This window comes from Lagopus muta, chromosome 4 (genome assembly GCF_023343835.1).
Source record: "Lagopus muta isolate bLagMut1 chromosome 4, bLagMut1 primary, whole genome shotgun sequence".
In the NCBI taxonomy this organism is placed as follows: domain Eukaryota; kingdom Metazoa; phylum Chordata; class Aves; order Galliformes; family Phasianidae; genus Lagopus; species Lagopus muta.
Window position 1 is genome coordinate 42058988 of NC_064436.1, and position 12931 is coordinate 42071918.

The following is a 12931-nucleotide window of genomic DNA, read 5'->3' on the forward strand; positions in this document are numbered from 1 at the left end:
TACTTCTGTTGTCTTGCTAGTCTTTATGTTGCTTAAAACCCAAAGAAAGTCTTATTAATTGAAACTGGTAAAAGAAGCAAGGTGTGGGAGAGATGTCATGTATGATTGCATAATTTTTTTTTTCTAAGAATATCCATTTAAAACTCCCCCTCTATACTCTTAGTCTTACATATCCCATTTGGTTTGCTGTATTGCTCTCAAGACCTGTTTCTCAAATGTACTAATGGTCTGTAACTAGTATTTAATTTTGGCAAACTGCTAAGTTCAACGTATCTCATATTGGTGCTTGATATGTGTTTGAATATGCTGGTATCAAAGAGGCTACAGCTTTATACTAAGGACAGAAAAAAACTTAGGTCATATTTTAGCCTAACACTATGTCACTTGATCTCTGTATAGACTAGTCCTCCTTCTGTAAAATTGAAATAATTATACTCTCATTTATAGAACTTCATATTTGATACAAAGAAGACCAAACCAGAAAATGCTTTGGTTTTCAGTTATTCCATCATTATACTGAAGAAACACAACCTACCTTCAACAGAAGGGGAAATGTCTCTTGAACCTAGGTTGTTTTTTAGGGAGGAGTGCTGTACAGCTAGAAAGCCTCTTCACCAGTTGAGTGGATTCAGCTTTTCTTTTTGTATGTGACTATTGGTGTACCTGTGAATACTTAGCCTGGTATTGCTAAGAATCTGCCAGAAGTAATTTTGCTTCTTTGTGATTGAGCAGAACACATCTATGCTCTGTGAGGCATAGTTTCTTGGACTGATTTCTCACTTGATCTTACTCCTTGTAGAGCAAGACTGTGCTTTCTCTGAGAACACAAAATAAGAATGAAAAGAATAATAATCAGGTCAAAAATATAGAGACCCAAAGTAAAGATAAACTACTTATTTTGTTCAGAGAATTGGTTTTAGCTTGCAGCGAGAACAATCATAGGCGATCACAGCTGGCACTACTGGAAGCTCAACTATTTGGTGTATTTTACTCACGTTTCTAAGGGGAGTCTGTTTCATCTCAAGAGTACCTGTATGGTTTCTTAACAATTTTTTAATATTATACTTAGATGCTGTGCACCTGCCTAGCAGTAAAAGTTTAAGAAGTATTTTAATTTTAGATTACTGATGTATACTGAGCAAGGCAAAAAAAGAGAAGAGATGCATCTGGAAAATAGAACAGTGTGCTTAGAACAGCTAATCAACAAATGAAGGTTTAGTATTAACAAATGCAGGCACAGCTCAATTAGCATTACTTACAGCATCATAAAGATGTACTAAAAGATGCTAAAGTGTGTACTGACTGTACTGGCTGCCAAAACACCAGCTCTTCAAGGGCCTAGATTGTGCAGGTTAGCAGGTGCTGTAAGTCCTGCTGAGTGCAAGTTCATGATATGAGCAATAGCTGACCACATTCACAGTTTTATTTTAGTCTCCAAAAATCAATCCTACATATCTCATTATGTTCATGTTATTGCTCTAGAGAGCTGCTTTTCAAATGTGCTGAGTGACTTCTAACATCTTTTTCTCACAAACTGCTGAACTGATCATATCCCAGACTGGAGCTTGCTATGAGCTTGAATGTGCACCTTGCACATGCATCTGGGGTGAAATAATGAAAACTCATCATGCATGCTTAGCTGATATGGATCACAAACTGTGAAAAGCTGTATTTTTTTCTTCTGCTTGTAATCTCATAATGGACAGAAGGTGCAAACTACTTCATATGTCAACACTTAAAAAATACACCTCTTAGAACATTCTGGGTATGTTTGTTCTATTGAGTGCTGATCTGTTTAGGAAGAAGCTAGAAAAAATGACATCTGTTGCAAGCTAATTTGAACCTAGAATTTTTTGTCTGTTTGAAGCTAACAATAGATGAACTTTACATGTTTGAACTTCTTTTTAATTGGAATGAGTAATTTTTAAGATAACAGAGCTGGACACAATAATTCTTTTACATAATTAATTTGCATGTTCACTATGTAATTAGAATGCCAAGTACCTTTGAAAGTTAAAGTCCTTAAGGAGAATATAATCAGTCTATGGATATTAATTTATACTAGAATCAGATTTTAGCTCTTGTTCCTGATGTATGAAATGGGGTGGTTTTGTTTTGTTTTGTTTTGTTTTTTGAATATTATCACAATACAGCAGCATTGGGACAGGCTGCTAAGCTATGCAGTCAGAGAAAGTTATCATGATTTCTGAGTTGTTTTATTTGTAAAAGGAATTTGTGTTGCTGCCACATTATCTTTTATTAGAATTTAACCTGATACAGAAGGAGTAAAACTAATACATTCAAATTATTTAAGAAGATAATGGCAAGAATGAAACCTGTAGTACAATTATATGACCACTAAAGGGAAAAGTCCCGCACTTTAATCTTGTACAAGGAGACACTTATCAGCAAATTCATCTGGATTTCTTATACCCAGAAAATGAGTCAGTCCCATAGAAACTTCATTTTTAGGGCAAGCTTCTTGGCAAGCCTGTTTTGACAAATGAATCCATAACTGCCTTAGCAGGATTTGTTACAGATGCAGATTCTCAGTTAACCCTTTGCAACTCCAGTGGAAATAGCAGTAAGAATCTGCCAATAAAGCTCTCTTGCTAACTCTAACCCTATTTCTAATTTCTTTTTCTTTTCAGTAATTCCCCTTTTGCAACTGTTAACTTACTTAGCATATGTGCTTTAGCATACGTGGACAAGATGGAGCTATGAATTCAGCTTCTATGACATTTCAAAGGGCAGAAATTAACATATATTTGTGGCAAATCCCCTTGTTCACTATGTGGCAATTCCTACTTAAAGGAAAAAGACAGTATTTTCTGGTCTTTTTTTCTGCTTCTATTTTCACACGTTGAGAGTGAGTTAATCAGAAATTTTCCTTACTAGCATCATTACCAACACTATCTTCTCATTTACATGGAGAGCAGTTTGAAGTGATTACTGACAGGTCATTTAAGTTTTCCATCCCATCATTATTTCTAGCTCATTTTGTTAAGACTTAGAACCAGTTGGTTAGCTGATGATAAGAATATATGCCTGCTTTGCTCATCAGGCTAAATTATTCAAAGCTGAGTTCTGTCTTGGTAGGCAGGTTCCCCAAGTCTATAAAACCACCAAAGAAAGGTAGCTAATACATCCCACTTCCTGTCTCAGCAACCATGATGTGCATTAAAAACTTCATTAGAAGTAATCTAATTGTAATATCTATCTTTTTATATGACCACTAAAAAAGACTTATAAATAAGACTGACTTACTGTTAGTAATCATCATCTATCTCAAGGAAACTGCTATAGCTTAAAAACTTAAGACTACTGTAAGAGTTTTTACTAGCAATATTTGAATTAAGCATTTTGCCAGCATTGTAATATCCGTTTCATCATGCCTAAGTTTTGATTTTCTGACTTTCAGTTATGACAACATATCCAGCAATAACCTAAATGTGAAAATTAAGGGCTTTTATTCATAAGACATCTGTGCTGGATCATAATAGGTAGCAATTTCTATCACTGTCAATTTCAATTATGTTGATTATATCTATGGCTGACGTAATTGATTAATTTTAGTGATGATTTGCTACAAGGTCCACTGAAGATACATTGTTCTCTAAAGTTGAGATTCTACTCCATGGATACGATTTGTGCAATTTCCCATACAACCTTGATTATGTTTATGAACAGACGTATTGCTTTTAGTTTTATTTGCATACGTAAGGACAATAAACCATCATATAAAATTGGCTTACACTTCGTGTAGTCTAAGACATTGACTAGACACTGTGGATAGCTCACATGACATACACTGAACTTATGGAACTTACCTGAATTAGTACTGATGAAACTTTTGTGTTCAATTTCATAGCAGCATTTAGCAATATTTAACTGTCATTTCTTGGCTTCACAGATTCTTTGCGTTTATTTTTTGAACAAACTTGCAATTTCATTAATGCAAGTGGAGAGCCAACATTTGACTCTGATTCCTATGGCATCCTCCTATTTATATCTGAGCAACTGAACTACAGTATAACATTGTAAGAAGCCAATGCTAATCATTTCAAGTTATATGTATTATTTCTGTAAGAGATGAGGAAACTATATAGAGCAATTAGCAAGGAATGGCATTTCCAAAGTTACATTATATATATTTGAATAAAGCAACATCAAAGAAGAGGGAAAAATACATAATGACACCTCCATGGTATTAAACACAGGAGCTTATTATAAACTGCAGTAGCTATGGCATTGTATCCACATATCATCCCTTAAAAAGGCTCATTTTACTTATGCTTATTCAATCTGAGCCATTGATAACTATTCAATGTTCAGCATTTCGTATGCAATAAATTAGTGCTTCTCATCTAGTTAATGGAACAAAGCAGTGTTTGAAGAAAAAAAAGCCCTTTTTATTAGGATTTTGTAACAAATTCTGCTGACATGATAAAAAAGTAATAGAGGCATAAAGTAGCTTGTCCCTTCATCTTTAAGGGTGTGATTCAGGGTTACAGCTAGCATATCTGAATGGTTATTACTACTTCTTAATTCTTCTATAGAGAGATTTTGTTCTATATCCCCACTGACCAAGAATTTGTTTGTGCACTGAATCCACCTTAGATAGTCTCTGGTGAACAGCTATCTGTCTAATAAGGAAAGTAGGCATAATATCGCTTGAAAGGACAGCAGATTTAGCTGTCTCACTTTGTTATTACTAAGCGATTGTGATTTTATGTGAAAATAAATAATCTGAAATCCCGATGTTTTTCACTCTTCAAATGATGTAGAATAAATTGAGCATATAATTTTTTTTTTTTTTTTTTTTTTTTACTAGTTTTGCTCAGTTTTATTTTCTGCTTTTGGTCAAAAGTACTGAATTTTTTATGATTTATCTTGAGAATGTCAGTACAGAGAAAAGTGATAGGAAGATCAATAGCTTTTTTTTCCCCTTTTACTGATTGATTTTCTCTTTGAAATAAATTAGTACCCATCTTTTCCATATCTGTTTTTGCTAACAAAAATGTTCACTGAATCAGGAGCTAAGGTTTTGCTACTGTTTACTAATATCCTAATCCTTAATTTGATGTATCTCTGCAGCATAGTCCACACAAAACAAGTATGAGGCTTAGTTCATTCCACGTTAGTCTTCTACACTGTTAGTAATCTGTTTGTCAACACTGCTTCTGTGTCAGGACTTACTATGAAAGCTCATTATGTAGCACTGAGTTCCTTTTTCTAGGGACTAGGGGAACATGACAGTTAGCAATATTTAGGAACTGTAAAGGGGAGAAACATGGAAACAACCTAAGTGGGAGTAGTATTTCGAATGACTGATTCATAAGATACTTTCGCACCACTACAAACACTCATACTTGGTTGATGCATATACTTTAAATGGTTGCAGTATATTGAGAGTTGCAGAAAATTAAGTACAGTCAATGCCATGGTATTTATTAATTTTGCTTACACTTGGCTTTTTTAATCCGTGATGTGATTTGCTAATATGAAAATTCCTTTCCAAATTTTATTGCTACCCTTTCAGTGATTACTGGAATGATTTTCAGTTCTCCCATTATTTTTTTTACTTGAAGACAGTTAACATGTCTATATGAAATATAGAAATATATATTGAAAAAAACTGGGTGAGGTTTAACAAAAGCAAGTGTAGAGTCTTGCATCTGGGGAGGAATAATTCCATGCACCAGTGCAGGTTGGGGGATGACCTGCTGGAGGGGAGCTCTGCAGAGAGGGACCTGGGTGTCCTGGTGGATGACAGGTTGGCCACGAGCCAGCAGTGTGCCCTTGTGGCCAAGAGGGCCAATGGCATCCTGGGATGCATTAAAAAGAGCATGGCCAGCAGGTCGAGGGAGGTGATCCTCCCCCTCTACTCTGCCCTGGTAAGGCCTCATCTGGAGTACTGTGTGCAGTTCTGGGCTCCCCAGTACAAAAAAGACAGGGATCTCTTGGAAAGAGTCCAGTGGAGGGCCACGAAGATGGTGAGGGGCCTGGAGCATCTCTGCTATGAGGAAAGGCTGAGTGAACTGGATCTGTTCAGCCTTGAAAAAAGAAGACTGAGATGGGACCTGATCCAGGTCTATAAATATCTAAGGTGTGGGGGGCAGAATGGTGAGGCCGGACTCTTTTCAGTGGTGAGTGGAGACAGGACAAGGGGAAACGGCTGGAAACTGCAGCATAGGAAGTTCTGTGCAAATGTGCACAAGAACTTCTTTACAGTGAGGTGACGGAGCACTGGAACAGGCTGCCCAGGGAGGTGGTGGAGTCTCCTTCTCTGGAGATGTTCAAGACCTGCCTGGATGCCTACCTGTGCAACCTGGTTTAGGGAACCTGCTTTGGCAGGGGGGTTGGACTCGATGATCTCTGGAGATCCCTTCCAACCCCTACAATTCTGTGATTTTGTGATATGCAGTAGTGGGAGGGAAAATATATATTTACTCATTTATTCTGGAATTTAAAAGCCCTCATTAAGTATAATTCTTGCTTCCAATCTAGTTAATTCTGTACACAATGCCAATGCTTGATGGAATCATTGTGCCCTGGAACTGGGACTAAAACAAGTGGCACATACTGAAGATAGTTTAAACCTTTTCTTCCATCACCTTCTTACTCATATGGTTTTTGCAGATGTGGCAATTGCTGTACATAAGAAGCACTCTTGCTATGCAGCATAAAAAGGCCGGATGGAAAAAGCTTGGAGAATAGTCAGGGCAAAACTGGTACATCTTGCTTGTACACTGACCCATCAGGGATGAGCCCAGAGATTAACTGTTCTTTATTTTTAGTCTGTGCAGGAGACAACCTAGATTAAGATGACAGCTTTGGGATGCTGTAAACGTATTTTTTTCAGAAGTGTTGGGCAAGTTCTCATGCTTCTTGGTGAAACTACACACATGAAAAAAAGTCAGTTTTACTCACTGAGTCGCTACCTATTTAATACCTCTGCACTCCATAACTTAGTTCAGATTAACCTGTGTTTGCATGACCATGTTGAGTATGTGTGTGCTACTGCCTTTAATGAGCATGCAGTGTGTTCTTTACTTGCACAATTGATTTATTTCAGAGACAAGTTGGAGGAAGCAGCCCAGAAAATATGTTGTCATTGAAGCAAAAGGTGAGCTTCAGAGTAGTGGAAACAAAACTTATAATGAGGAGGATAATATGTATTTCCAGTCTGATGGAGAGAAAAAAAAGAACACATAACACACTGTCTGAAATAGGTAATAGAAGAGATGGGGAAAGGAAGGAACTTCAGTATTTTTGTGTGTGTGTTAGCTCCCCTCAAATTCCACTCAAAAGTGAAAGAATTTAAGAAAAAAAAAAAAAAAAAAAAAACCACAAAAAAACAAGAAACAAAAAAACACTCAAAAAACAAAAACAAAAAGCACAAACCCACGATGCAACTGAGTTTTGGATGTACACTTAGACTAATGAACAGAGGAGAGCCACAGGGTTTTGCAGAGCAGGGGGTCTTCAGCATCTGTTGAAGACTTGGGTGGAATAAGAAGGCAGTAAAGAAGATGAGAAGAGAACTGAGCTCCTTGCTTCATGCACTGGAAATTGATTAAACACTGTGGGGGCCAGTTTAATGAAACGAATGAGGCATCTATTTCTTCTGTGCTTTCTTTTCACCACAACATGCTTCTGTTATCTTTTGTTATAGAACACTGACCTCCGAACCTGTCATTCTCTTCTTCCTGTTGTACTTGTTTCAGTTGTTTTGCCTGCATTTTTTAATTCCTGTCTCCCTCTGCTTCTTGTTCTTGATGTTCTCTTGGTCATCTAATTTGGTTAGAAACTGATATTTTCTTTTATTTTTCTTCCACTTATTTCATAATTTGTCAATTTCTCCTCTACAACAGGTGAATTTTAGAAATTTTATTAGCTTTTCTACTGAACTTTATTTCCAAAATGGGAAATTGCTCACCTTTCTTTTCCTTCCTTTGCTGGCTTCTTGAAAATATATCTATGGAGACATATTTTAGGGGTAACTTGTGTTTTTTATTTTTTTTCCTGTGTAATCTTTAAAGGGCAACCGTAGTTTCCAATTATCATTTTGGAGATGCAGCAACAAAAATGCATAAGATCTCCTTTGACGGTGGCATGACTACAATATGCTGATTATAGTGTACAGAGAATAGTAAATGATATTTGAAAACACATTTTGGGTGTTAGAGAGCCTAAACATTATCAAGAGATATTTATACCAGATAGATATTGTATTTAGGCATTTCTGAGATCCTGAAAAGAAGAGACAATGGGTGGATGAATTGTAGAAAAAGACTTAGCCGTCTCAAGTGACACGAACAGCAAAATCAGGGAAACAAATATAAATATATATTTAATCAATATGTTTTTTTTTCCATTTCTTATTACCCTATATGTTAATAGACTTGTATTTTTTGCCAGTCCTCTGGAGAAAATTTTAAAGCACATAGGATAAACTTAAAAGTTAGTGTAGATCAATATGTCCTACAATGCTTAAGAAGAATCTTCAAGCCTTAATTTTAGTGTAAATTGTATTACAAGAAGCACTGTTTTCATTGGTAGGAGAGTTAGTGTATTTCTTTTAAATTGCTTTTTGTGTAATAAAGTGTGTGTTGCTATAGGTACCTCCTAACATTAATACTTTGAGGTCATAGGTATATTATTAAATGGACCGCACCAGTGCACTTTTATTTTCAGTCTACTTGCAGAACAGATGCAGTCTTGAATGACAGCTTTTAGTGATAAGAATCCACTAAGACAAATAACTTGTATTGCCTTTTTATTTTTTCAGTCCTGTTATCAAGGGAATAAAGTTTTGTTCTCTGGTGAATACAGTTGTCACATAATAATTAGCTGTCAGGAAAAAAAATCATTGTATTTATTAAACATGGCACTATTTCATCCATCTTGTGAAATGCTGAATTCCTTCTAATACCTTCCAGAATTTGTAACTGTCTGCAAAGCAGACATAAGCCAATATAATTCAATAATGTCCAGGTAGCAGAGACTTTGAGAGAAGGGTATCCATGCCAGGTGCTTGTCTGTGAGAAGGGTCAGCAAATACTCCAATCCTGTCAGGTCAGTGTTGTTATTAAAACTCTTGCTCAGGTGGGGTATTTATATGTATAAAAAGATAGGGTAAGCAGGCAGAGGTAGTAGTGGAAGGAGCCTGGGAGGATATGGATGGATATGTGTGTGTGCTTGAAATGTGAAAGGTAGGAAATTTTTTCCAAAATCTTTGTGGGTTGGTTGCAAGATAGGACAACAATTCTTTTCTGTTTTAGAGAGTGCCATAATGTGTGCCTCATAAGGAAAGATGGGACTTTGCCAACAGAAACTGAATACTTTCTGTTGGTAAGTTCAACTGCTGTCTCACATGAGCTCCTTGGTCTTGTGTGTGAGGTTGTATGAACACAAGGGAGCGTAGAGGTTAGAAGGTGGAATTAACAGCAGGAGGAAGGGAAAAAACTGCAAAGCCTGTTTATGCAGTCTGAGGCTGACTCTAGTGCACTGAATACATGTAGTGGCAGGAGGTCTCATGTGTTTTTGACAGCACATTTGGGCTATGTTCAGAGCTGTATTTGTGATTTGTAGGGTTTTTTGTCACTTACCTGTCAGGGGTTTGGAACTAAGTGATCTTCTTAAGCTTATTTTCTTTATCCGCATATGTATTTTCTGTGCAACCTTAATAATGCTAGTACAGTACAGAAAATGGATATACTTCATGATGATACAATACGCTAACAACTAAAGCAAAAGAGCCAGTGACGTCCTGAGATGTCTCTCAATGGGCAGCAGAGAATGTTTTAAAAATGAAAGGAACAATGAAGCAAGAAATAAATATTTTTGAGAGGTAAAAAACAACAGAGATATTTTATGTAACATTTTATATTTTATAAATGAGGCAATAATGCAGAGAACCTAATACAAACTCTGCCTTGTTTACAACTACAAGACTGCTATTTCAGGAAGACCACTCTGCACTTGGTGTCATGTGGAACAGTGCAATGTGTTTGGTGTAAGAGAAAAAATATGTTGTTAAAACCAATGAACTGTGTGTTTTAAAAGTTGACTTAGTCATGGGAGAGTTGATGTTAGGATTTCTGAGATTTGTTAGCTGACAGAGAACTGGAAAATACTGAACTTTCAGCCTGATGCTAAAAGTCAGTATATATGGTGGTGGTGAGTCAACAAAGAGAAAGGTGAGCAATTTAGGAAATGAAACTCTAAACAAGCAAAAAATGTGCAACTGGAAAACATTATTATTGTTGACCTAAATTCTTACGACATAAATGTAGGAAGAGAATTTCTTTAACAAACTAGATGTGCTTAACAAGAGGATTTGCTGGGGGAAAAATAGTACCTCTTCAAGGATAATTTAATATTGCTTATAATTCTGTGAAGACTACAAATACACAAGGGCAAGAGGAATGTGTAGGATACAGAGATTAGCCAGGATGGGAATTCAAACTGTGGGATCACGTTTAAAGGAAACATAGAGGTCTTTAGGCAGATTGCAGCATATATGTTTGGAAGAGAGAGAGTAATCTGTCCCATTCTGATATAAACTTTTATTTGGTCAGATTAGTAAAACAGAGGACTGTTCATCTGTTGTTTCTGAGCTGTTTCAGAATGCTCTTAATGGTAAAAGGATTGTTATTTCCTTTTAAACCTTTTTTTAACTGAACACACAAATCTCTTAAGTCTAGGGTTGAGGAGGGGTTTGGTGTTTTTCTTCTTCCACTCTTCCATGTTGTCATATGTACTTTCTTCAGATCCCTGGTGGAAATTTACTTCTCCCAGAAATCTGTGCAGAACGCTGCCATTTGGTATTGTAGGAGTTAATAAGAGCTGGTGTCCTCAGTGCACTGGGCTGTACCTGAAGGGTAGCATTACTGCTATAGGACATAGGTGTGGAGAGGGTGTGACTTTTCATTTATGAGCAGGCAGAACAAAGGGGAAGGTCTTCTGGATAAGTCCTGCTACAGAGGTGGGCTACTAAAAGGGTTTCTCATCTTGCTGGGGTTGTGTGTGAGGTGGGAATCCTCTGAAGAGCCATGCTGTGCTGGAATCTGATTAAGTGAGCCAGCAGCTGCTTGGTGAGATGTGAGGATGGACTCATCAAAAGGTATTTTCTAATTTTGCTTGCCGCTGAGGAGGTGGAAAAGCTGGTATGTATAAGCATGGCTAAGGAATGGATATCAGTACTGGTCTTGTTGCGGCTTGTTTCTGTTGGTCTTATTGCCAAGATGAGCCATAATATACTTTGATACCATTTAGTGAAACAGAATCTGGACTGTGTGTTGTTCCTTCTAACATCTAACTTCAATTGGTTTGCTCTGCAGTCAGGGAATGCCTGTGGGAATTGTATGATAAGCCTTTAACAATTTGCTTTCTTGTTTAAGCTTTTGTTGCTCTAGAGAAGCAAGGTGGTTTCTCTTCTGTATGTATGTATGTATGTATGTACTGTGGTATCTAATTCTCTTGTCCCTCTAAAAATGGGTGGAGGGCCTCCTCTCTGCAGCTGGGCAAGCGTTTTGTTGGTATGTGAGCAACAACTTGCACTGGAGTCCAAACTGAGTAGTGTTCTGGAATTCTAGATCTCATAAGTAGCGTGTCTTTTATACGATACCTATTTCTCCTACCCAAACAACACTGAGTGCAGTTAGACATGCAGATGAAAAGGCCAGGTGCAGTTTCTTTAGTTTCCTCTTGAGAGGCTGAGAGCTCAGCTGGGCCAGCTCCTAAATCAATATTAAAAAAAAACCAGAATAATGAAAACATCTTTGAACTGATGCCTTAAGTACAAGGAACCAGTCTGTTGTTGATGATTGCAAATTGAAGGAGAAATTCCAGTCTGTTTAAAATGTGTTTACATCTTAATTATGTCTAGGAATAAATGTTCTTTAGATACTTCAGGGAATAAGTATGAGCTTCCGAGTGCAATTCCTTTAGTGTCATGCTGCTTTGGTAGTATAAATAATCTTAAAAGCAGTATTGCTCTCAGTGTGTCACACCAGATATATGCAGGGCTGGGTGATGAGCTCAGCCCCAGAGACTGAGGTCATCCTGGGAGCTGGAGCATAGCGGTCCCTTGGGTGTCTTTCATCTGTCCAGTTCTGTTCAATGTCAGAGCCAGTGTTTTGGCTGTAGCTGCAGTTCTCACGCATGTTACTTTTGTTCTGAGCCTTCACGTGTTTGTTTTCCTCGGGGAAGAGTTTCCCTTGCTAATTTATATGCCGAGCAACCGTGACAGTATTGCTGTGTAACATCCAGTTTCACTAATTCAGGCTGGCATGCCATCTGTAGTATCTAAAGGTCAGTTCAAGTGCTGCTTGTAATTCTATGGTTTCTTAATAAGCCATGTAGTACTGCTATGCTGATTCTTGTTCCCTGATAGCAATAGCAGCAAGCCAGGTCCTGCAAATAAAACCACATAAATATATATTTACCTGAAATAAATCTTTATGTGCTAAATCTCAGGAGCTGTTTCTGCACTTCTTGTCACTCCATTTCATTGCTCTGATTTGATTAATTTTGCTTGATAATGTATGCAGTGCTTTGCAGATCCTCTTGTCTTGCCATAGCAGTTAACAGCAGCCCCTTGTGATATGAGGAAAGGCTTCTGACATTCAGAATTTCTGTGTGTGCAGCACTGATTAAATTCAGCTACTGCTGAATGGAAGTACGAATGCTGGAAGGTGGCTCTGCTTGCTACATGTGAGGTTGCCAGCAGTGTTAAGATAACAGCATTAGTCAGAGTGAACAGCAGAAGGAAAGGAAGAAGGGAAAATCAGAGAAATCTGTTTTGCTGTGGTGCCGGGTACCTGGCAGCTTCCCTGCTGGGCTGTGCTCTACAGAACAACCTAGAAGTAAAGTAAAATGCTTTAATGGAGAACAGAACTGGGCTTTTAAAGTGAATGTGAGC